The sequence below is a fragment of the Branchiostoma belcheri genome, unplaced genomic scaffold (genome assembly GCF_001625305.1).
Source record: "Branchiostoma belcheri isolate BF01 breed outbred unplaced genomic scaffold, Haploidv18h27 scaffold37, whole genome shotgun sequence".
Classification (NCBI taxonomy): domain Eukaryota; kingdom Metazoa; phylum Chordata; class Leptocardii; order Amphioxiformes; family Branchiostomatidae; genus Branchiostoma; species Branchiostoma belcheri.
Window position 1 is genome coordinate 1035433 of NW_017803987.1, and position 26662 is coordinate 1062094.

The following is a 26662-nucleotide window of genomic DNA, read 5'->3' on the forward strand; positions in this document are numbered from 1 at the left end:
GGAGCGAGTGTGGGAGCCCCGTTATACAAGTAGGATGGTACCCAGGCTAGATGTCTCATATCTGATACTGTAAAACTAGGAGGGAAATTTGTGAACGTTAAAGTTGAGGATGGGACTTAACGGTTTAAAATTGTTGTTTGTGAATTATGTTCAGTCAAAACTGCCCAAGAAAACTATTTAGTTTTTAGTGGACCGATAAAATTTGGTGTACATGTATGTGGCATGGACAGGATTCTGATGCATGTATCAATGGGAAAAATAATATAAGGGACCACCAAGGAGTTGTCATAGCTAGGAGTAGGAGGTCCTTATGTAGAGATGGTCACTTGTACAGGTTTCAATGTCATGTGAATCAAGAAATGTTTGCAGTAAATTTGTGTCTACCGCACCCTGAACATATATTTTTCATGGCATTTCTGCTGATGTTTCAACCGCGAACTACCGAGAGCAAATTAAGCTCCTACAAACTTGAGTCAACTTACAGCATTGTGCGAACTTTTATCATTCTCTGGAAATGTACTCCTAAATAAAACAAAAGGGTTTTGCATTCTTGAAAAGTCATGTAAACTGTGGTCCAGTGTTTGAGCTAGTTGATCGCAGTCTGTAAAAATCGTGGTTCAAAAGAAACTGGAAGTTTCAGAGAAGAAATCACAGCCGTACAGTATAATATATCACCCTGTTTCACACATTTATTATCTTTTGAAGTGGCTGGCCAGAGTTAATAGTGTAACAGAGATGAAAGCTTGTCTGAAGGGCCTCGGGCCTGCTGCGGCCATCAGGCCTTCTTTCTCTGTCCAAAAGCGCAGAACAAAGTAATGAATAATCAATGCACAGAGAAGAGAAGGTCATTTATTCGGAGCCATTTTACTAATGGAAAGTCCTGATGAGTACTGAGAGGAAAAAGCAGGGAGAACACTTATCTTGGAAACCACAGGGACCGCGGGTGATTTCAGCAGGCCTGGAAATTAACTTTTCTTCCTATTGTCCTAGCACTGTCCCGAAAATAAATTTCAATAGTCCCGAAGTGAGGATGAACTGTCCCAACCTATTTTTTGGAAGTATTGTATGACTTCAACTTGAAGTCATACAACATTGCAGAGTAGACAGGAAATTTTGGGGGAATTTTCCAGATCCAAAAGCTGACAAGTGTGCCTGATAAACAAAAGAAGGGCTGACATTCTGATGTTGATTATTTTTCTGTTGTCCCAAAAATGTCCCAAAATGTCTTTTTAGTTGTCCCAGCCTAAATTTTAGCGGTCAGTGGCCATTGGACCACCTTTAATTTCGAGCCCTGTTTCAGAAGGAGTTGGGTCTGGAACAATCAAAAGAACCATCTTTACCCTTTAGTGAAAGTCATTTGGTTTGTGTCCTTTGATTGAGAAGGGTTTAAAGTGACCGCATGTGAGGTTCTATGACCCGGTTTACACAGAGGGAAAATCCTTGCGTACGAAAATTGCGTACCCAAATTGTGTACGAAACTGGCGTACGCGAGCGTTTTTCCTCCGTGTAAACCGGTCTCAATTTGCGTACGCAAGTTTCGTACACAAGTACGATCAGCGGCTCACCCAGCGGGGAGTCTCTGTGCCTCACAGCCTCATGTAGAACAGGAATGAACCCCTTTCTTGTTGCAAATTTCATTCTTTTCCCGCGTTATGTTGGTGACTCAGAACTTAATTTGTTACCCTTGCTATAATGGACTACTCCTGTTCTTTACCTAGTTTGCTATTTCTGTATATTGAATCTTGGCTGTACCATTCTGGTAAAGGGGTGTTAGCAATAGAGATTGGTGACTCAGAGCTTTGTTACCCGTGCTATAATGGACTATTCCTTTTCTCCCCTCCAGGGCGGCCGGTTGTGGAGGGTGGTTCTGAGATCGTAGCAGTGAAGAATAAGAAGATGACTCCTTCTGTGTAGAGAGAAGACATTTGGGAAGAGGTTTCTGTGTTCTTTTTCGTTTCTTCTTGCCCAAGAAAGTGAAGAAATTCAACACTTGGAACTGGACAGATAAACAGGTAAGATGGTTTTCAGCTTTTGCAGCAGTCACATGTATTAGTAAAAAATTGAAATCCATGCTTGAAACACTACCATAGATGATGTTATGAACATTTTTTTCATGAATAATGATGGTCTTTTGACTTATATGGTAGGCATTTTATTATTTTAATGTTTTATTGTTTATTTATTATAGCAATGCACTTCTTTAAACGTCGCCTTCAGTTGAGCTTCATCAAATTTTGGAAATGTTTGTTTTATGTTCCTATTATACACTTGATAGTTCATTGTTTTTAAACAAAGGACGGTTACTTCAGCATCACAGATAGTGTATCTCTGCTATTGTTGAAAACATCTTTGCTCTTGTCTGTTTTTAAAGGAGGATCTAGTTTTGTACATAACTCTCATTTTAGGGTATTGATATAGCTGCCATTTTTTTTAAATATTTGAATTGCAGTCTTAATTTAAAAGTGGGATTTGAACAAGTAGTTTTGTACATAACTCCCATTTTTGCTGCGCATTACTTCAAAGCAAAGCGAAGTGCATTTTACTGTTGTTAAGAGCCTCTGTTGTTTGTAGGAATTTTAACCTTTGACTGGATTCAACTGTATATATCATGGATTGTATGTAGGTGATGGGGCATTGCATGATGTCATTACTTAGAGCACCAGTAATTGTTTGAAGAGAATTCCTGGTAGGTCAAGCTGGTCCTTTATTGTCCCATACCGGAAAAATTCCTTTGTTGTTTCCAAATATAACTTACAAATAGCATTACAGACAATACTTTGGAAAGCACAGGACGTGGTATAAGCCAGGTACGGATCACATGCTAGGAATTTTTTGTTTAGTAACAAAGGTAAGTAAACCTGGAATGTTAATCTTGACATGAGAGTTATTATATGAAAGAGGGCCTGCATGCCCTTTTTCGCAAGGCGTACTCGGGTCTTTTTAGACTTCGTAATTCGTAGGCAGCCTCCGCAAAAATCGACGTAATTCGTAATAGGACATTCGTCGCAAATCGTAAAGCTCTGAGACTTTAACGTAATTCGTAATCGGCGGCAATAATTTTGCGTAATTCGTAATCACTACCCCCCCATGCAGGCCCTCATGAAATATGAGTACATTGGCAACTGCCTCAAAAAAGAAGTCAGACTCCTTAGTAGTTAAAGTAGAAAGATCAGATCATAGATCTAAAGACTGGACATTTTTTACCTCTTTGTGCGTTCCCTTGCAATTAGCCTTCGGTCACGAGTTTGCAAATAAATACATGACTCAACTGTTTGAACAGAACAAAAACAGCAAAGTTCAAGGTTCCGAAGGAAATTGCATTAAATACTGTGTACTTAGGTTAATGAAAAAAGCTGGCAAGGTCTTTTCTGTATGTAACAGTACAGATACACAGAATGTAAAAAAAGATATCTTTCTTTTGTTTGTTCAGCTAGAATTAGAAAGTAGCCATGACCAGTTTTTTTGTGCAATACCTGAAATTCGCGGATATTTTTGCGGGTAACAGATTTCTCGTTTGCTCAAATGGAGAAGAAAAGATATTTTGTAAAAGAGAATAGTCAGCTGAGTCGAGATGACTCACTTTCACATGGCTAAGGCCACACCAATTTAATTTCTTGGTTAACAGATTTTTCTAGAAAAATAATGGAGCGGGCGAGCGAAAAAAAAACACAACAGGCCTAGTCATCCTATTATGGCCCAAAATGGTACGATAGGAGCCATGAAGTCAACACACCAGGCTGGTTCATAATTTAAACAATGAATTTTGAACTTTTAATGATACCATTACATTGAAAGATGGAATAAATGTAACAAGTAGGAAGAAAAAGACTGTTTTCAACTGTTCAGGGCAAAATATGAGCATTTTGCAGTTAATTCTGATTTTTTTATTTTTCAAATCAGAAAAAAATGAAGCGGGTAAATCCGTTAACCACAAAATTAATTTGGTGTGGCCTAAGGCCTAGCTTTCTTGTAAAGTCAGCAGACTCAACTGAATCACCTAGGAGTAACCAGTAGGATGAAAGAGCAACAGAATTGAGATGGAACAATGTCTTTTACTAGGGCAGAACAAGAGTTTTCCTCTGCGTCGAAGACATATTGTTAAAACTCGCTGACATTTTGGGATGTCCTGAAGTGAAATGTATTATGTTTCTCTCCTGTGCGTAAGGTGGAAAATTTCTTCTAGTAAATCGTGTTTGTGCATGACGAAGCATCCATCCGCATTTCAAAACATACCAAATTCAATCCCTCACAAGAACTGAAGGTACGCGATACTTTTTCACCAGCTTATCTGCAAGAACGTCTTTGCCATTTCTGCCCTATTTCCCGACCTGAAAACATCTGCAAGCAGTCAGACTGAAGGATAGGTAAAACAAGAAGATGCTTTGACTGTGGAGTATCAAACAAATAACTTTTGGTGTCCCGGTAGGGCGGCCATGTCATGTTGTGAGAATAGGGGCAGAGTTGAATGGGCACATCTGTGAGGGATAGTTTGGAGGACTGTCTTCTGATGTTGCCATGGTAACAGACTCACAAAAGAGGACATGGGCCGGCTCTAATGGAGGACATACCGTAAATTTATGTATTTTTTGGCAGAATCAATTTTACAGTAGAAGGGGAAAGGAGTCTGTTGCAGTGTTTAATTTTTAAAGTTGGAAGTTGGAATACACATTGAAAGTGCATGAATTTTCAGTGAAGAGATCACTGCGAAAATCACAAATTTGAAAAAAAATAAAATGGAAAACATTTCAAAATTTACAGTACGGCAGTAAGGAGGAGATGGACTGACATAAACAGGTTGCCTGCAAATGTTGCCATGACAACAGCCTCCCAAAGAGGAAATGAACAGATAGTAATGGAGGACAGGGAATAGGGGATGGGAGTAAATGGACATTTGTGATTACTCTCTAGGCAGAGGTTATCCCTTTTGGATGTTTTTTTTTCAAAAGCTTGTTTTAGCCATTTTGTTTAGCTTTCTATTTTGTCAGCTTTTGGTAGCTTATCAGTAATACCTAAAGAAAAGTTAACAAAAAAAGAAAGCCCAACAAAATGCCTAAAAAAGGTAAGGAAAGCTGTCAGAAATACAGTAGGCCAAACTGCTTTGAGAATACCAGGGGCTACTTTTTAGCTAAAGGTCCAAAATTGGACTGATTCGCAAGTGGGGCTGGAATTGTAGAAAAACTGTCCACTTTGTCATTGAATAAAAAGTTATGACTGAGTCTTCTCTAAAACACAGGAAATGCTATTTCAGAATTTTCAAAATTTTCTGGGGTACCCCCCCTAGGAAATTCGAACCTCGCTGATCCCTCAGACAGTGGGAAGAACCCCCTCATTCCAAATCCTGGCTATGGGCAGCTATAGGTTGTGCTGAATTTTTCCTGGCCCCCTGATGGTTTGATCCGGCCCACTGCAGGTCAGGGTGGAGTTATGGGAAGTCCTGCTCTTGCTAAAAGGTTTTGATCAGGGCAGGATTAGAGCCTGAATGGGAGACAGATGTACCTACAGCTACAGATAGACATCTCTGCACTGGGACATATACATACACTCCCACTCAGTTTCTCTGGCTATATTTTATATGGGGGGCTGCATGCCCTTTTCTGTAGAGTGTAATCTGCCGTTTTAATCCCACGTAGAGCGTAGACAGACCGCTTTAATTCAACGTAGAGCGTATTTGGTGCATTTTGCGTAGAGCGTAATTTGCCGCTTTGATTCTATGTAATGCGTTGTAGCCACCCGGAATTTATCGTGAAACGTAATGGGTAGGATTCCTGAATTCAGCGTAATACATAGCCGGCTCTCAAAATTTAGCGTAGAGCGTTGTTATATTTGTCAAACAAACCACTATATATTTGCGATACTTTAATATCAATGGTTTTCGTGTTTCAATTCTGTGCCACAAATTTATCATTACTGCAAACAAATAATTCACCAACATTATTTCTTCTGCACCTGCCGCCACCGCAAACATATAGTTCCGCAATTTACAGTAGTCAATACAATATAACTCAGGTAACAGTATCAGATTATTTTTGAAAAAAAAAAGTCTGAGTGTGTGTGTGTGTGTCTGTGAGAGATTGTATTAATACATGTAGTTTTATAGTACATGTATTGTAGTATATCAGATTACAGTAATATTTAGTCATTCTCAAATCAGCTTACTAAGGTGAAGCATATTCAACTACATGTACAAAATGTACATGTATCTTGTGATTTTGTACCATAGGGCAATATGGCCTTGCTTACTGCTCATGTTTTCAGCCAAGCAGCAGCCAAATTTGAAGGGGAAACCTTTATGCCAGACCATTTCAAATTCAAGTTCACCCATCCATAACTATGGTGGCCGAGACCTCACCACATCTCTATAACCAACTCTTCAAAGGGCAAGACTTATCTTCCTTCGGAGGTCAAACAGTAAAGTTTTGTGGTAGCCTGTTTAGCAACACTGCGGTGTAAAGTCTGGGATTCTGTAAATGGGGGTCTCTTGAGTGAATTCAGTTACAAGCTCCGCTACGCCCTTCAGCTGCTCTGCTCCTGTTAAACTGTTCGACCTCTGGCCTTGGGAAGGGGCATGGGAAACACAGCTGCCGCCCGCGCTGTCAGCACTTAGAACCAACAGTGGATGGGAATCTGCAGTCTGGCTCATGTGTGTCTTTGGATGCCCTTTTTTACCTTCGTCAAGAAGGTTATGTTTTCAGGCGTTCATGTGTGTGTGTGTGTGTGTGTGTGTGTGTGTGTTTGTGTGTGTGTGTGCATGTGTCCATGTGTGGACTCGATAAATTGAGAAGGCTTAAATAGATTGACTTGATATTTAGTAGGTGGGTCTTGATGAGACCGCTAAATGATGAGATTTTGGACCCCTTAGTGGCTTGTACTTAGTACTGCAGCTGAATTTCCGGTTTTGATATCTCATGATCTAGACATGCTGGGGTTACAATTTGGATGGTAGGTAGCCCTTGTCCTGGGGAAGAAGTGACATGAGTTTGGGCCCCCTAGCGGCTTGTCTTTGTCCTTGTTTTATGTGGACACCTTCAATGTGTCAACGGACATCCAGTATATTTCCTCAAATGTCCGAGAATGTACCTAAGTTGTGTAGAAAGAATGTACACTGTCAGCACTTAGAAGCTCCATTGGATCTGAATCTGCAGTCTGGCTCATGTGTAGTGCTGTTTACCAGTTCGCTGGACCGGTTCCGGACTTTGTAAAATGTCATCAGGTTAGAGTCCAAAAAAACCTAAATGTCAAGAACCGATTCCGGACTTATTACAAAAAAAAAAAAAAACATGTCACATACCTCTTTTCTTTCCAAATCACCTAAAACCCTCAATAGATTGTAAAATCTGTGCTGCAAAATGAAGAATACATTGCCAGTGGGCATCGTCAAGTGTCGGCCTCCATGCTATGTGTCCACAGTTTTGCCCAAACAACATTGCAAGGTTGCCAACATGCAATTTTGTATATGCCATGGTTTAGGTGCAGGCTTCCGAGTCTGGAACTGAACCTAAACGTCTGGACTTGAATCCGGACCTGAACTTAGGTACACAGCACTACTCATGTGTGTCTTTGGATGCCCTTTTTCTTTGTCCAAGTGTTTTACGTGGACACCTTCAATGTGTCAACGGGTATCCAGTATATGTCGGAGATGTATCTAAGTTGTAGAAAGAATGTACACTGTCAGCACTTAGAAGCTCCAATGGATGGGAATCTGCAGTCTGGCTCATGTGTGTCTTTGGATGCCCTTTTTCTTTGTTCTTGTTTTATGTGGACACCTTCAATGTGTCAACGGGCATCCAGTATACAATGTATCTCCTCAAGTTGTGTGTGTGTTTGTGTGTGTGTGGTTTAGCACGATAACTCAAGAAGGATGGATTGTCATGAAACTTGGTAGGTGGGTAGGTGTTCATGAAACTTAAAAACTAATCATTAGATTCTGGGCCCCCTGGCAGCTTACTGCAGAATGTCAACATAGCACATGTGGATGCAGATGGTATCTGTGTTCTTGCCAGAGGAGGGTATTTGGGTCGACATGGGGGAATTCAGGAAGCTGAGGATTGCATGAACGGCCCTTAAACCATGCACAGTTTTTGTCCTAGTCCTGATCTTATCTTTGGTTGTGCCAATAAAAACCGGTAGTCTGAAATCTCTGATTTCTTTTTTTGCATGTGTCATTGGGCATCCAATATATTTTCTCAGAATGTCAACATATGAGAAATGTGCCCAAGTTGCATACTGGTAGTGACAATGTGTGCTGTGTATTTCCATGGTTTTGAGTTAAAATCAGCTTTTAAAGACATCCAGTGTGTTTTCAGGGCAGGAAAACTGGAAATATTCTGACTAAGGCAATATTTGTGATATTGACACATACTGCTTCACATTAGCACATTTGAGTCAGCATTTAATACATTGAGCATTTAAAACTGCAGAAACAGCCCCAAGATGAGTCCTTTATTTTCCGGGAGGTACCCTAAAAATCAGCCAAGGGCGCTTCCAGTAACCATTTTCTGTCAGAATTTTGTAAATTTTTGCTCTGTGAGGGTCAATATACATCGGGACAATGTGTATTCAACTAATTATGTAGATAAATGACTGAGAATATTGGCTTTGAAAAACCGGATTTCCAAGCCATAAAAACTGCACTGGATGCAGTTTCAACAGCAAACCTAAAATACCACAGAACTCCTCCTTTTCCCACCTACTGCCAAAATAAGTTCCCTTCGAGCTTAAATCAATTTACAGTATAATGTGTCTGACTTGGCCAGCTGGGACGCTTTAAAGCGTTTGACCCCTGACCCTGCAGGTTTACAGAGGCCCTACACAAATCTGCCAGTGTCACCACTCCTGTAGCACCAGATTTGTTCTCAGCTTAGGCCACACCAATTTAATTTTATGGATGACATCCTTTGAAGACCCCCAAACTAGTTCGCGCGGGCGAATAAAAAAAAATTCGGCCAGAAATAAAAACGCCACTAAACCTGCCTACCTGCTACTAAACCACAGGGATACAAAGCTGTACATAGCGTCATATACGACAAGCCGGCAAATGCTGGATTTTGCGGAATTTATGAGTCGGCACTGTACTGAGGTCTTGAGTCGTGGAACTTCGGCAGCCTGGGTGCCGTCCTCCAGAGTTACCACCGGCTCCGTATTGTCGCTAACTACCACGGACTATGGAGGCCTCGGAGGACGTGATCTTTTTTTTTTAGAACAAGCGAAAATCACATGCGCGCGTGGATGTCATCCATAAAATTAAATCGGTATGCCCTTATAGAACTTACAGGCAGGAACAGTGCCAGATGCAGATGTATGGGCTGTGTCAGTCAATATTGACCATGGTGGAGTCCTAATTTGCATGAACCCAGCTATAGCATCTGCTATAAATGGCTAAACAGTCCTGTACAAGAATAAAAGTCTTGGCCATACATGTATAAGATACATCTGTAAGCTGTTTCGTGGAGCACAGTATCAGCTGAATTTGGTCCACTGTATATTGCTGTTTCAACTTGTCCCTCCATCAAAATTTAGAATGATGCACTAAAATAAAAGCATAAAGGTGCAAGTATTTGACAGACACTGTCTCATTGGTCGAACTGCTAATTGTCATCCTCTCATTGGTTGAACTGCTAATTGTGATGGACAGTTGGGATTTTCTGCGGATCCACTTTTCTTTTGCGCTGCGCTCCAGTCTAGCCTCTCTTGATTTCACTTGCTTCTAGTCTACCAATGATTTCTGTCTGAGTACGTCATTTGCAAGGTCCTCTCATCTAGTAGACAAGCCTGTTTTTAAGCTGGGCAGTATGGGTAATTGGGTGAAGCCTGCCATCTTTGTAGTTCCGATATTTAGCAGTTTTGAAAAAAAAGTCTGTCCTAATCCATTGCACATGTTATAAATCAAGGATTCTCTGGACAAGTCTGTTTCCGACCTGGTTGTCATGCCTGTTAGCCTCACCTGGTTAGTCTGGTCACCAATGACATCCCTACGACCTCTAACTGACCTTGACGGAAATTGGTTAGTTTCTAATCTGCCTCCTGGATGGAATGGACTTTTGTTTCCCATTTCCTAGAGTCAAGGGCAAAGGGAAAAGGTGTGAGAAATTACGGATCCCCTTTATGTTAGAACTTAGAAGCCAACAGCGAAACGAAAGTTGTTAGTAGAAAAAATGCTGGAGAAAATGCAATCTGACATGTTCAAAATGAAAACTGCAGTATACACTACACAAATTAGTAGGTGTCAAATGTTCATTGAGTTATATTTAGCCTAACAATCTCTTTATTGATATGTATCTCTAGTATTGAGGTGGGAGGACTGAAATGAGGGGGGGGGACATGCCAAGGAGTATAAAGGAAGAGAATACATTATTAACATCCTGACTGTTTTCTTTGATTATACCCTGGTAGCTGTACATAGAAGTTAGGGCAATTGTTAGCCTCCGTAGCAGGCTTATAGAACTGGGGGTTTGGTGGTCTTCGGCTATTTTCTGATTAGCCCAGTTCCAAAAATTGGGGTTGGCTGGCTATGTTGTCTATATGCAATCAGAAAATAGCACATAAAAGCTCGCAAAGACCATGAAGACTACCAAAACTAATTTCCAAGCAGATCTTTTGGTGGGGGTAAGACGGTATCAAATTGGCCAGTCTTTAACCATTTCCCCACCCAGTTAGTGGTGGTAGCGACAAAAAAAAGGGGCCATATATAAAAGGCAAACGATCTTCCACCATCAACTTCTGCTTGGAGAGTATCTCAAAACCCCCATTTTTTGGCATGCTATGGAGGCTAGGGCAAATGTGGAGTTTCTTGCTTACAAAGCGTAGGGGTACCAGCTGTTGTTGTAGTGTGATTTAACGTTTTGCTATCGGCTGTCCATTCTAGTGTATGGTTGTAAACACGTCATATACCAAAAATGAGGGAAACATAGCTTAGTATCTGACTCAGTGCACTTTACATACTCTCCAAGCAGAGGTTGTGGCCCGTGTGGGGGAATGATCATTAGCTTTTTCTATATGGCTGTTTTTTTGTCGTCACCCCCACCAACCTGTAGGTGGCTGGCGACCTTCTCTGGCTATTAAATGGATACTGTCTGGCCAATTTGATACTGTATTTTTGCCACCAAAAGGGATCTGCATGGAGATTACACTTTACAATCACCAGCCAACAAGCAGCTGCTAAGCACAATCCCCCCCCAGATTAAACCCACCACTAAATGAGCAAACAAAGCATAATTAATTACATAATGGAGGGGCTCAGAACAATAGCAGAGGATTCAGACCCCTCCCCTGCTCAACCCCATGCTTCACAATTATGTCAGGTTTGTTTGGCTCATTTGTCAGAGCTGTCAATCATCTGTAATCTCAGGCTCAACTGGGTGATGATGAGATCATACTTGTCTCTCTCCAGGGCCTGGGAGAGTCTATTATAGAGAGAGGGGTGTTGTGTTGCAAATTACAGTAAATTTTTAAAAAAGGGACAGAAGGGAAAAATGAGGTTTTCACAGCGTATGAAGTTTGGTGGTTGAAACTATTTAAATTTGTGGTACTGCAGTAATAAGAGAGTTTTGCCTCAAACTAGATGGAAAGTTTTGATAAATTTACAAATGTTCAAAGTGTTTAAAATAATACCATTTTTTTGTGTGCAATGCATTTGAATGATGATTCATACATAAAATCACTGAATATATAATGCTATTATGGTATATTCATCAATCAAAAATTCAATATCAGTACAAACTGTAGCTCATTTTCTTGCATGTTCATTGAATTTTGCATCACATTCTAGATATTGCTAAATAATCTACTGGTTTGATCATAGAACAGGCTTTGTGATGAAGTAACATTATATCAAAGAATTAGCATTACTATAGCTAATCTAGTAGATAGATTAAACTTTTGTGATTTTTGAGATACAGTAACGGTGACGATCTTCCCCACCAACCTCTGCTTGGAGAGTAACTTCAAAAGTCACACAGATATAATGCCGTTGCACAGACCTACCATGGGTTGCTTTTATTGCCAATTCTAACTTCTAACAAAAGACCCATGATGACTAAATCCATTCTCACTTTACTAGCCATGATTAGCATCAGAAAGGGATTTGTCATTGCTATGCATGTCAATGGACAGTCCCTCTGCCGCTTCCCCACAATTCCCTAGGAACAAATGATTATGGAAATGCACCCAAAATACCTGACAATACACCCCCTCTAGGGTCGTGAACTGTGTATGGAAATGTGCAGGGTTGGGAGCTGCTATTGTCATACAGGCTTCAGCAGTCTGCTCGCGTGCACAGCTTCTACTAGCTACTAGGCAGCTGGCTGCAAATATTCACCAACTTCTGTACCATTTTTGTTGCTGGGTGGGATGAGGTAAGTTTATCACTTAGTGCTAATGTGTGTATTCCTTGCGAATTGACGATAACGGGCCGTTTATAAACTATTTGGTAGTTCATAATTTGTCGGTGGATATGTAGCTTCTAGTACTCAGTACTAGGCAGCTGGCTGCAAATATTCACCAACTTCTCTACCATTTTTGTTGCCGGGTTTGATGGGGTAAGTTTATCACTTAGTGCTAATGTGTGTATTCCTTGTGAATTGACGATAACGGGCAGTTTATAAACTATTTGGTAGTTCATAATTTGTCGGTGGATGTGTAAATGCGGATGCCATTGTTGAGTGTTTCAAAAAAATCATTTCGGTCTTCCTATCTTGCCTGAGGCAGCTAGTCAAGGTACATCTTGATCGCTTTCTGTTGTTGTTTGTCTACACCTAAGTTGACCAACAAGATTGAAGTTTTCAGATTATATTGAAGGTTTTGATATAGTTTGATTCAAAAGAGTTAACAGATTTATACTCAAAAGAATGGTGGAAATTTCTGTATATTTTTTCTCTGAAATGATGTGTAGTTGCATAATTTCTGTTAGGTTGTACATGTAAGTTGCAATCTCTATTTGACAATGTGTACTATCCTCTATAGTTGCTCTTATAGGTATGAAAAGGATGGATATTGTTGTAGGTTCTTTCCATGTATGGTTCTTTATGTATTCAGTTTGCCAGGTTTGCTGTGTTTGTTCATGGAGGTTTTACCTCCATGGTTTGTTTTAGCCCCAAAAGGCTGGTATACATGTAGTTTTGAACCTATTTTGCTGAAAGTAGTCACTGGCAAAGCAATACTAACTTCAACAAAAAAGATGTCCTCAAAGTATGCTAAGGCTTAGGGTTAAAATAAGAGATATCGCTGTTAGTTGTGGTGGTTTGAACATAATTTTTAAAGGCTTTGGTTAAACAGTTTGTTACAATGCATTGTCAAAATTATAGCCATCCAGCATTCAGTATGTTGAATAGAAGCCACTGAAAGTGAAAATACCAAGATTGAGACATGAATGATACAGTTTTTTTGAAAATAAGCATTGTGGTAGTTTTTATTATATATTTTTGACAAGTGAGCTTGTATAAGCTTGAACACAACTTTTGTTTCGATCCAACTTGAGTTGGTACATAGGTATTTACCTTCACAGACTGAAACTACCAACATGCACCAAGAAACACTGTTCAGTATTCTATCATAGATAGGTTGAAAAGGTGTCCCAGACCATTAAAGGCATCCGATGCGAAATATTCTGAATAAGGCAATCTTTATGATATTGACACGTACTGCTTCACATATTAGCACATTTCAATCATTATTTCATACTTTGGGTATTTAAAACTGCAGAAACAAGCCCCAAGATGAGTCCTTAATTTTATATGAGGTACCCTAAAAATCAGCCAAGGACCCTTCCAGTAACCATTTTCCGTCAGAATTTGGGGCATTTTTGCTCCATGAGGGTCGATATACATTGGGATAGTATAGTTTCAACTCAGTATGTAGATAAAATGACTAGAATGTTGACTGAAAAATCGGGGTTCCAAGCCCTAAAAACAGCACTGGATGCCTTTAAATTTCCCTCGGGTAGCTCCCCTGTCCTTGGGACAACAATTTATTTAGAAGCAGGTCCATGAAATTCTGATATAGTTGAGAGTCCTGATGGATAAGCAAGGCCATGTAGGGTTAATGTTTTCTTGTCATAAACATGTTTGGTTTGATTGTAATGCAACACAGCTGTAGGTAAGAAGGGGGAGGTTTTGACCTAGGTGTCCTTAAATGTTTCATATCACTACTGATTGTTCTTGAGTCTTCTTAGGCCACACCAATTTAATTTGTTGGTTCACGGATTCATTTTTTTCTGATTTGCCACAAAAAAATCAGGCTCTGAATCAACTCCAAAATGCTCATATTTTGGACCCAACAATTGAAGGAAGTCCCTTCTCTTCAGAGTTGTTACAGTTTTTCCATCTATCAATGCAGTACCTTTGACCCAGTGTTGACGTCACACTTCAAAGAAGCCACGTGACAAGCTTCACTGGGTCAGTCTACTGAGGAAGACCAGAGTGACTGGTTGAAAGCTCTAGGTGAGAGAATTTTTGTGTTGGATCAAAAGTTTGAACTTTAAACATGTAACTACCAACACAGATGAACTTTCATGATAGTTTGGATTAAATTGTTTGAATTACAAACCAGCCTGATATGTTAACTTCATGCCTCCTATCATAGCATTTGGGGCTTAATAGTATGCCTAGGTCTGTTTTTGTGTATTTTTTGTCACCTTGTTGCTTCATATTTTTTCTGAAAAAATCTGAGAACCAACAAATGAAATTGGTGTGGCCTAAACTGTGTTGTTGGGAACTTGTTCGTCTAAGTTACCAGATTGCTTGAGACAGGATTCTCCCATCCCTGCAAGGCAAATATTTTCACAGGTTAGGAAAGTTCGCAGCAGTGTCTCACAAATGATCTTTTAATAGCACTGGAGAACACGGCAGTATTAAGTGCTAAATGGTTTGGAAGGGAGACATACTTGGTGAGTCAAAGGGGGCAGACGTGGTGTTCTGTTCTAGTCGTCTGGAAGGAATCTTTAATTGCAGGCCGCATATTTTGGAGGGATGACACAATACAATAGCTGAGGACATTATACTAGTATGTGGCCACTTGTATAGTATTTGCTTTTCCATGGTTGGGTCGATCTATTAGCTTGTCTGTTTGTCTGTGTTTCTGTCTGTCAATGTGTGTCTGTAGTTAACATGCCCCAATATAAGGGCCTGCATGGGGGTCCCGAAAACGTTCTACACTGAATTCGGAAACCTCTTGATTACGCTTTACAATAAATTCCAAGTGGCTACAACGCAGTACGTAGAATTAAAATGGCCGATTACGCTCTACGGAAAAGGGCATGTGGCCCCCCCCCCCAATATGCACAATGCAGTGTTGTGATACATCCTCAGTGCTGCTATTCCAATCTTTGGAAGGGTAACAAATCATTACAGGTAAGGGGGTGAAGTCTGCCATCTCTGATTTAAGCTTGATGAAATCTCTGTTTAACATATCCGTCACATCTACGCATATTTACAATACTTCTCCTGACCTACAGTGCATTTCCTGAGTAGGCACTTCCTCCCCCCCACCCCCACTTTGAAATGGACTCGCCCCAAACATGAAAGTGACTTTATGTATAGCCTTAGTAGGAAAACACGGAGAACAGGAATTTTACAGAACAGTTGCCAACTTGACCTGTGCATCCTGCCAACTGGTGGCCAGACCAACTGTGTATATTGTACAGTCTGCCTGCACATGTGGAGGGTGTCACTGGTGTGTGTGCTCACTCTAGTTCCCCAGAACTGTCATTGCAGTCAAGTCAACCATAGGGTGTATAGTCGCATGCCCGTAGCTAGCTATAGCCAGCATTTTGGTTGTTTGATTCTCCCTACTCTCTGAGGGACCAGTGAGCGCCATAGGCATAAGGCAGCGCGAGCATCTTGGAGGACCTGCATGGGGGGTCCCGACAACGCTCTACACTAAATTCTGAGAGCCAGCTACGTATTATGCTACAGTAGCAAGATCTGTATCTGTATCTGTATAGCCGGTATAACCGCCCTTCGGTGTAACACACCAGCTTCGCAGGCACGTGGCACAGCGGCAGCTAGCTATATCACACTGAACTTGAAGGACTTGTTACACTCAATCTTTGCACATTTAATTACAGGAGTTGTTTAAAGCTTTCCACTGTATCCTATCCAGGTAGGAAAATAAGTGTCTTTTCTATAAAGCGCACAACACTGGGGCCTGCCAGGGATTCGAACCCAGAACCTTCAGATTCAGAGTCAACAACCCTAACCACCTTGCCACCTTTGCCAGGTTAGATGTATAACCATGTGTCTCCCCCAGTCCCTGCACAGGGCACACAAACAAGCTGTTTACAGTCCAGACAGACATGTGTTTATGTCTCTTGGACCAGGATGGAACAAATTTGTCTTGACCATGTCGGGGAAGGTCAGGGGCAGGGTTAGAGCACAGCCCAGTTCTTAGCGCTCTTGTCAACACCCTTCTTATGGCACATATGGTAGTATACCCTCATTTTAACAATTGTAGCATGGCCCAAGGCTTTCTCTAACAGTAACCCTTTCTACCAGAGGCTTCGACAAAAAGAGATTTGACAGATTGCTCAACAAATTTAATACAGAAACTTAGAAAGAAAAGCTTTTTTCACTTTTTTCTACGCAAGAAATAAAATGCCTGAGCTTTGGCACAGAACTTCTAACTTGGCAAGGTAAAATTTTGGTCAGTTCCGAAGGAAGGTAAAAATGTCATCTCCTTGGACATAAAATTTAGCAAGAGGTTAATATGAAAATACAAGTAGATGGTTGGTAGAAAAACTTGAATCTGAGTTTACGCACTCCCCAAAACATCGGTTATGAAGGTAAGACTTTCTGCACAGACTTTCATTTCATATGATTTTTAACATATTTCAAGTCCAACTATTCATACATAAGTATAAAGTACACTCTTCTGTTAAGAGTTCTTTTTTATATTTCAACATGGGGATGTTGACAGAAATATTGTTTTCCCCATTAGCTTCTGTTTATTTTTCAAACAGCATCAGTCAACTACTCTTGTCCAAAAGACTGTTAAATTGTCCTTTTCACACCAAAAAGGTCTTTTGTCTGATTGGCTTAGGGCTATTGTTGATCTAATCTGGGCTAATACCTCCTATAAGTGGGGGATAACCACACAATAGCCACCGGTGTTTATTTTGTCCAGTATAATTGGGTCAGACCACTTCTGCGGTGGTTGACGTACAACAAAATCTTGGCGGCGGAATGTCTTTCTCTTTTTCATAACTATTATCACACCTCTCAAGCATTGTCTGGGCAAACATAGTTCAGCTGTAAGGAATATATTCACAGGACTCAACTGTTTTTACCCCTCGTAATCGTATCCGTAACACTGCACCGAAAGGGGAAACTCACCCATGTTTAAATGGTAGATTCCTAAGGGGGGAACACTCCTAAACTATGCGGATTATTGACTTTACAACCACATTCGCGGTTGGAAGCGGTGACGTAATGGTAGCGGGGGAAAAGGTGGGTACGTCCTGGGTACGTCCGGTGAAACCAGCGCGCGTGGGTTGATAATTAATGCAGGGGTCAGTGCGACGGGATGTAAGCACTTCCGTTTGTTCTGCTTAACTCGGTACATTAACGACCGTCGTATCAGTGTGGGACTTGTACAAGTGGCGTGTTTGTGTCGGGAGTTTGACTAGTTCTCAGCTGATACCAGGAAACGTGGCCCTTTGCTGTAGTACCTACCCTACAGGTATGTAACTGAGCTTGACTTGAGTTTCAATTGGTACTGAAATCAGGGCTCTCCCCAAGCAATGGAGCAAGGGTGCTCCCCCTCTCTCCAAAATCCTAGAACCCCTCCCAAAATGTTCAAATTTAGGGTTTTCTCTTAGTATTTAGATGAAAATTTGCTGATTTTTCATCAACTGATTAGGGAGCACCTCTCCCCTCAGAATTTCTGGGGAGACCCCTGAAAATTCACGTTATCTTCATCATGGTAGCAAAAGTTTGCAGTCTGGGAAAAATGGATATCTTTGTGGAACTACATTTGTATATGTTCACAGTGTGCAGCAGAAGAAAGTCGGCGAATTATTTTTTCACAGAAGTGACCGTGAAAACTGCATTAAAGTACTGAAAAAAATATTGAATTACAGTATTTCACCACACAAAGAACAAGTTCGACCAGTTCCATGGAAAAATCTAAAATGTGGTAGTGTTGCAGGTTAGCAAGTGATTGAAATTGCTGTATCATTGTAAGGTAAGGTGTTTTTTTGTGGTAGCAATGACGTAATTCAACTTGATTTGAAGTGTGAGTGTGGTTCTCAGATTTTTGAAGGAAGTCAAGAAAGCAGGTGGGCAAAGAAAAAGAAACAAACAAAAAAACAGGCTTTAAAATAATAAGCATCCTGTCATAGCCCCAAATGCTACAGAATCCACAAATTCAGCATACTAGGCTGGTTTTTACATGTACATGTAATTCAGACATTGTATTGTATCACTGCATTGGTAAATGGAAAATAAAAACAAGGACGGCATTTCAGAATTGATCTGGAATGGCATATGTAAGTTTTTTTACTTGCAAATCAGAATCAAGCGAACTAAAAAAATCCAATTGGTGTGGCCTGAATGAGGTATGTTACATCTGTTTTGATTGGTGTGGAGGTATGTTACATCTGTTTTGATTGCACTCTGAAGAGCCAGTCGACCACAAACCAAGGTGTTTAACCTATCGCACAACAGGTAGCAAACACGAGCGACAGTGGAATGCAGGTGCGACCAAAGTGTATTCTCCGCATGTGGCTATAGTGACATAACAAAACACGGGACCTGACACCAGCTATTCCCCTTACATAACCCGTCATCAAACGATCTGACGTATCTCAGCAACCAGAAGGTCAAACAAATTTATGTTGAAGTCTGTCGTATGGTCAGAAACATAAGGAAGGCCACACAAAGTTAATTTCTTGGTTGTTTGAATCACCAAAAGGAAAACCACATACATGTAACACTCAGATTTCAAATCAACCCAAACATGTATTTTTGGATGCAACAAACGGTAAATCATGAAATTTTCTTGAAGATGTTAGAAACGTAAGCTTTTCTGCAGTTCATTTTATGTTCGCAAAAGAAATACACACAAAAAACAAAGAAATCCACACAAAAATGCAAAGCTTAAATTTAACATCTTTATTTCTCATGTAACATGAAAAAGAATTTCACTAATCAGATTATTACAAAGACCCAAAGCTCTAGTTATTACTCTCAGGAATGTTTTTCAGGCTTCCCTACTTTTAAACGGGAACCAGAACAAAAAGCAGGAAGGCAATCCGCTGAAAAATGCTTTTCAGATCCCAATTTCAATTGAAACTGCAAGATGAATCTACGACTTAACGATAACTACGCGGACGAACTTTGACTTTCAGGCCATATTTCCGCCGTCAAGTACTCCAATGTCTATTTGCCGTTTGGGCGTTGAGCACATCGGTCAGAATAGTTTACATTCCTACCTGAGAGGCTATGAAAAGGCTCATTGCGAAAAAAGGCACCTGTATTGTGATGTATCACAGCTTATGACACTCTAGCAAAGGGTCTGAAGTGTCGCGGGTGCTATTTCCAGCAGCGTAATATTCCCACAGTGTTTGTTTAACAGCTGTTTAGCTATAGAGGTATTGGTTTTCGGTGTGCTTAAGGATTACTGTTGACGACCGTACCTAATCTTCTCATCAAAATTAAACCGCCTGCTTATTATGACAGGCAGGCACCTGCGAACTGACGTCATCTTGTTTGTAGGGTTTTTTTTTATATATTCCAACATGTAATCACAAGACATGGTGACGGCACACTCAAGTTTTTTCAACTTATATTAATGCTGCCACCAACACTCAAGTTTTTTCAGTTTCTTTTGTATGCAGTTGCTTTTTGAAAATTGAAACAGCCATTTGGGCTTACCTGGGCAAACTTACATGTACTGTGATACCTGCATGGTTTACCGTGGGTCTTATCTGATACTTACATAGTAAATTTAGTTACTGTATTTCTGCTAACTCAATTTCCTGGACACCTCAGATAGGAAGACTTCTTGTTCTGCCTTTCTCTTCTCTTATCACAGTTCAATATCATAAGATTTACTTCCCATACAGAAGTGCAATCCCAGTCTGTTTTGATACCAGCGCTCAAACATTTCGGAAAAGGCAGAACTAGGGTACTTCTGTTTAGATGCATAGTTGGATGATATCAACTATGGTACTGTCCCGACTGTTGGGTTTGGGAAGTTAGAAAGAACCTATAACTTTTGGCAGTTTTCATGAGCCCTGAAATTTTGTATGTCAGCAGCGGAGTAGTCTCCACCAGACTCATTTGCAAGTTTGCAGGCTGAATAAATAGTAGAAATCGGCCTGAAATGGGAAAAATAATTGGCCAGAAGAGGCCAATTGGACCCTCTATGGCTGGGAAACTTCTGGCCAATTATATCCCCTTTTTAGGCCAATTTCTACTTTTTATTCAGCCTGCAAAGGAGTCTGGTGGAGACTAGCAGTGGAGCACTTTTGCCTGGTACTTTCGTAGCCTCCATGGCATGCCCAAAACTGGGGGTTTTGGGGGTCTTCAGGGTCTTTGGGATCTTTAATGTGCTATTTTCTGATTGCATATAGACAACATAGCCGGCCTGGTTGAATTACCCCCGTTAGAACTGGGCTAATCAGAAAACAGCCGAAGACCAGCAAACCCCCAGTTCTATTAGCCTGCTACAGAGGCTAGTAAGGCTAGTACTGTGGTAGAAATGCTTGAAGAATAGTCCTCAGATTGACCTCTGTAGCCAGGGGATGGCAGAGTAGACAATATTATTAACCAGTGCCGACCAGTTCATCAGGTCTATAAAACTGTGCAGGTTTATTGAGGGTTGATTAGAGGCTGTAAACGGTTCTCTCTGATCTGCCAACCGGTGTTAAGTGCCGTTTCTTACACCTCATAAATCAAACACTTAAGATTACGGTTGGGAAAGCGGTAGATGATGTCATGCACTGTTGTGTTGCCAGGTTTTGCAAGGTCTAGTAACTGATGAAGGGCAGTTCCTGGCTATACCGATACAGGTACAGATCTCAAAGCAAATGTACCATGTAATGATTTGGCTCAAGCTCCATGTTTTTGCAACATTCAGTAGCAGTGTACCATTTGTAGCTTTTCGCTGTAAAATACCAACAAAATAATATTATGAAAAATTTAAACTGTTCTCCAACTCAAAATTTGACTCACCGGAATTTTCACTCAGTCTTCCTCAGCTATCAGTTTAAATTTTTCATAATGTAATTTACCAACTCAGATGAACTTTCATGCTGATACCAACAAAATAGATCCTTTCTCTCAACAACTTGTACACTGGTCCATGAAATAGATTTCTCAGATGGGACGTTAAATGTAGGTCTTGTTTTTGCGGAAAGCCACCCCCCCCCACGCATGTAAAAGAACCACCATACCTTTTGAAAAAGAGTAGGTGCATCCCCCATAAAACAAGCAAAACGTAAAGTTTTCTGAGGAAATTACATGTATTTTCTTCTATGTTTGTCAGAAGTGAGAAACAGCCTTGTTGAGTTGCCAGCATCTGTGAAAATATTTCTGACAATCGCCCCCAAAAATTTACTGTCGAGACGCAAGTACTTGATGATAGCATAATGCATCAAATACGAAACGTGTTGAAATAAATGCAGGGATCGGAAACTTATCACTGCCATGAGAGCAAACAAGGGAAACATTAAATCATCTTGCAGTCAGCTTAAAGTTAAAGCATGTGGTATGACCAGACAGTCAGCAAATAGCTTGCCAAGAGAGCAGGAAGTGGTCAGGCCTTCAAACTAACATCCTTGTAACATGGCCTTTCATTCAGTGTATTTGCAATGTTGCCAGCAGTGCATGCCAATGTAGATGGAAATGTAACCTCTAAGCCAATTCCAAGAAACTGCATGTAGAAAGTTTACTGTCAGCAACTGAGAGTACATTTATATTCCAACAGTTTGCTTCCTTTTTAATGTACAAGATTGCACCTATCAACTTTTCAGTTGACTAATCCTGGACCCATAGCATAATGGTACGAAATTTGAAAAATTCTAGCTGTGCTATGATTGGCCCAAAGTTTATCTAAATAGCCAATCAGCTTGTTGGAACAGACAAAATTTGAAAAAGTAAAGCTGTGCCATGATTGGTCCAAAGTTTATCTCATTAGCCAATCAGCTTGCTGGAACAGACATGTTGAAATCAGTGCTGCAGACTAGTATGCACTGGTCAGGTGGTCCTTTTGCAGAGGTCAGGTCACTAGTACTAGTAGTACAAGTTTGTCTGCAGAACCTGTAAAAAACCACAAGCCTGCCCAATTTTCCAGGGATGAGACCAGTAATGGACTCCTGAGATGCTGAGATTGGTTAGATTCTCTCTATTGAGGGAGAAAATTGCCTGCTTCCTGGCTGTTCCTCCTTCGATGGAACGAGACATTAAGTCAGAAGTTGTGCATTCTGTGCTGTATGCTGTGCATGAAAAAGGGTCTACCTAGAAACATGTACCACTGATGCAAGAGTGCCGGTATGCCATGTCCATCAGTCTTCCAACTATAACCTTCAGTAACATTATTTGCTTGGTAACAGGTTACATCTTTGAAAAACACTTTGAAAAATAGTACATTTGAGAGATCTCTAGTGCAGTTTCATGTAGTTTAGATATGCAGTAGTGCATTTTGCTAACAACTTCGTACGAAGAGGTAGACTATAGAATTATATTAGTAGTCAAATTTCCCATTTGTTAAATTTTGTTTATTCTTAACTGTGTACATTTTTACTGGGGTTTCTTTCCCAAGTTTCCCTCTGGAAAACAGTGTATTTTTGTCAGTCTATGTCCAAGAAAGTTGTTTTTTAATGCACAGCCTACACATTTGGTTCATGTGCCCAATTATGTTAGTAGTCAAATTTTCCATTAATTTGTTCAATTTTATTTACTTGTGAGTAGCCATTTTGACTGGGGTTTCTTTCCCTCTGCAAAACAGTTTATTTTCGTAAGTCTATGTCCAAGTAATTTGTTTTTTAATGCACCGTCTACACATTTGGTTCATGTGCCCAATTACATGTATGTTAGTACTAGTAGACAAATTTTCAATTCGTTGTTACTTTTGGTTATTTTTAACATTTTGACTGGGGTTCTTTCCTTCTGAAAAAAAGTGTATTTTTGTTAACTTCTAAGTCCAAGAAAGCTGTTTGTTATGACTTGGTTCATATGCCCTTCCTTATCACCAACTATCCATGGTCTCAGACAGGCAGAGTCCACTTCCATGTAACTTGTGACAGCTTTAACAGACTTGTAGTGATAAGGAGGGTTGTTTTTCAGAGATGGACACATTCCTGAGGAAAGATGATCATGTTTTTACCAACAGGGTCAAGATACAAAACAACTTTGCTTAGGGGTACTGTAAATTAGTTTATTTTCGAAGTTGTTTTATTTTGTGCCAGGAGGGAAAAGATTGCACACTGCAAAAATGTATATGTGCTGAGTCATGAATTTGCTGTGGAGCTGTTACTAGTACTATTGCGAAAACTGCAAAAATAAGACGTCGCAAAATTTTCAAGATTAACAGTCATCTATTTTAAAACTCTCAACAGTTGACAAGAACCACTCCCCATGTATTACTCTAAGACACAAAGGAAGTACAGTTGGTAGATGCAAAATTCGAAGTTCAAGGTGCAATTTGTTTAAAAAAGATAGAAAGTAGAGAATAAAATGTCTTCCTTGGTTTTGTAATTCTACTGTTCATTGATGAGGGCCTGCATGGGGGGTAATGATTACGAATTATGCTAAATTTTCGCCGCCGATTACGAATTACAGTCAAACCTGCCTATAGTGGTCACTCAAGGGACTGGCCAAATTTGACCACTATGGCCAGGTGACCACTATAGAGAAACAGCCGGTTAGTTCGACCCCCCCCCCAAAAAAAAAAAGGACACATGCTTTGAGTACCAACAGTGATGTCTTATTCTGAAACATATGAATACATACATTTGCAAAGGTACACCCCTTTTATATGTACATGTCTTACTTCAATAATTTGTTGTTCTTTTGCTTTAGTTGTACTTTATTTTGTACTTGCTTGAAAAAAAAAAGAAATACAGAAATATTGCATGGAAACATTAACTTGACATCAAAGATACATACACTCAACATATTCAGTTCATCTATTCTGGGACAATGAAACCATTCACATAATTTAAAACATACAAAATCACTGGTTGTCATTTACTGTTCTTGTGTACATACTAGTACTACATGTGGCTAAAGAAAAGAAAGCAAATCAAGCAACAAACTTTCAACTCCAAACAAATTTCTATCGACTGCAAAATCATTTAATCTAAGCTCAGCTTTCGACGATTTCTTCTCACTCTCTCTGCCAGTCGGATCACTTCCACCTTTGGAATAAGTTCGGCGTCTGTCTTTCCGCTTTCGCCATCGTTTCTCCGCAATCGCCACGTTACTAGTAGTTGTTGTTGTTGTTAGTCGAAAAGTGGAAGAGAACGACATCGCCATGTTTTTGCTCTTTGGTGAACACTTGCTTCGCGCGACCGACATACGCCACAGCGATTCCAACCACGTAAATAAGTTATTTTGTTACCAAGATACTGTCTATTTAGTTAACAGCAAAATAATTGTTCGTCAGTTGCCAGTTACTTTCCGTTTTTGGTCGTTTTTGAACATGAAAACTTAGCGAAAACTCTCCTTTGTTTACGGCTTGGGTTTCTCCCCGCGTGGGTTGTCTGCCTCTACCATTATGCCAATGTGGTAGTCAACAGAAAATTTTCTCCTTTCAGACTTATATCTTTTCTAAAATATCCACTACAGTGTTAAATTTACATCTAAAATTACTTTTAGTAATGTATTTCAAATGTTTTCATAATGTAATTACATCATTTGACGCTAATAAAGTTAAATAAAACTAGGTGTATCTACCTCCATAACAGTGTAGTCTTCCGAAGACCCCAATTGACCTCCCTCTGCAGCTAACACATGCGCCATCTTGGAAAAATACGAAACGCATTTTCGAGCCTAATTTCTTGAATTATGCTCATGAAAAACGGAAGCTATGCACATATCTACGCATTTCAAGGAATCGAGAAACCAAATATGGATATTCTTAATTTTTTTTGTAAAGATAATTGCCGTAATCTTCGCCGAGCGGCCGAGTCCATTGAAAGCTCCATGCGGCACGCACGGCACTGGTGTTGGGGAAAACGCAGATATCAAAGACACCCGCGACCGCAGAAACTTCGTGTCAAAAGCCAGTTTTCCTTTATTTCATACACATATGGAGTTTAATTTTCAGTTCACATTTTAGTAATGTAGCGATCGGAAAATTATCACAAGGCTCATAACGGTCGTAGCCCGAGGTGGGGTGGTGTTACGGCCGTGGTGCTTAGCGGGTTACGGCCAGCCGCGACCGCTATCGGCGGTGTTGACATGCCGGCGGGACCGGAATGGGGTGACCGCTGACCGCGTTGAACAGTGACCGCTATAGACACGATTCTTAATGCTTACGTCAATGGGAAAAATTCAAGGGACCGGCAAAAACTGACCGCTATGGCCGAGTGACCACTATACAAAGGTGACCGCTAGTACAGGTTTGACTGTACGTTATTTAAAGTCTCAGAGCTGATTACGACTTTACGATTTGCGGCTTATGTCCTATTACGAATTACATTGATTGATTTTTGCGGAGGCTTCCTACGAATTACGAAGTCTAAAAAGGCCTGATTACGCCTTACGAAAAAAGCGCATGCGGGCCCTCACTGATTGACTGCAAAAAATTTTGAGCTGCATGCAATAAGCATGGGAAGCCATCTTATCGTAATCCAATACAAAACTTGTTCCACTACAAGTCATATATCAAGTCCAGTGGTTTAGTCAAACGTGGCCTGTCATGTCTTGTTTGTACTCTAATCATTCAGGGAAGCTATTTCCAAAGTCTGAAATCCTGTTTAAAACAGCAATCTTCTGAAACAGTACACCATAAGCATGTTGGATTTGTTCTGCCAGGAATTTGTGAATGTGAAGATTATCCTAAGACTCTCTGTCTTTATTTCAAAACCAATACTGTAATTCACTTTATGTTCACGGTAGCAAAAGTTCACAGTCTGAGAAAAATGGACATGTTCACAGAACTATATATTCACATTGGTGACAGGTGCAGAAAAAAGAAAGTCCAGGAATTATTTGTTAACTGTAATGATAAGTTCATGGTACAGAAGTGACAGTGAAAAGAGTGAACATAACAGTATGGTGAAAAAATCAGGAATTACAGTAATTTGTTGGGGCTACTTTGATGATGACTTTGACATCTTGTTTCAATCTTTACTGCGTATTTGTTGTCTTCAAGGAGATTAACCTCTTTGTATCTTCGAGATTAAAAAAAGTTGATAATAATGAGAAAAATAAGAACAACTAAGATGAACTTGTGCACCAAAGTCTCGAAAGTGTGAGTGTTTAACATTACTCATCAAATTTTATCAAGGAAAGTATAATTGTTGGTAGATTGATTCTGATTGTTGTGAGTTAGCTCTAACCTTTACTGACTGTTGGATGTTTATTTTACTAGGTTTGACGTGCAAGGCAGAGTTTATTTGGCTTGAGTGACAGTGTTTAGGTGGTGTTTGGGGCTGAAGTACGGTGCCCGTGGCCTCACTTCAACAAAAAGATTAACCCCTGTAAGCCCTTGTTGAAGTATGGTG

General features: G+C 40.2%; 1 protein-coding gene across 1 annotated transcript in view; it reads left to right on the forward strand.

The window, feature by feature from the left end:
• The window catches only part of LOC109476383 (extracellular sulfatase Sulf-2-like), a 100768-nt gene that overhangs the window by 21176 nt on the left and 52930 nt on the right, over positions 1-26662 (forward strand). The window contains exon 2 of the mRNA XM_019777318.1: positions 1844-2012. The gene's annotated coding sequence lies outside the window, so the exon portion shown is untranslated. The remainder of the gene's footprint in view (positions 1-1843; positions 2013-26662) is intronic.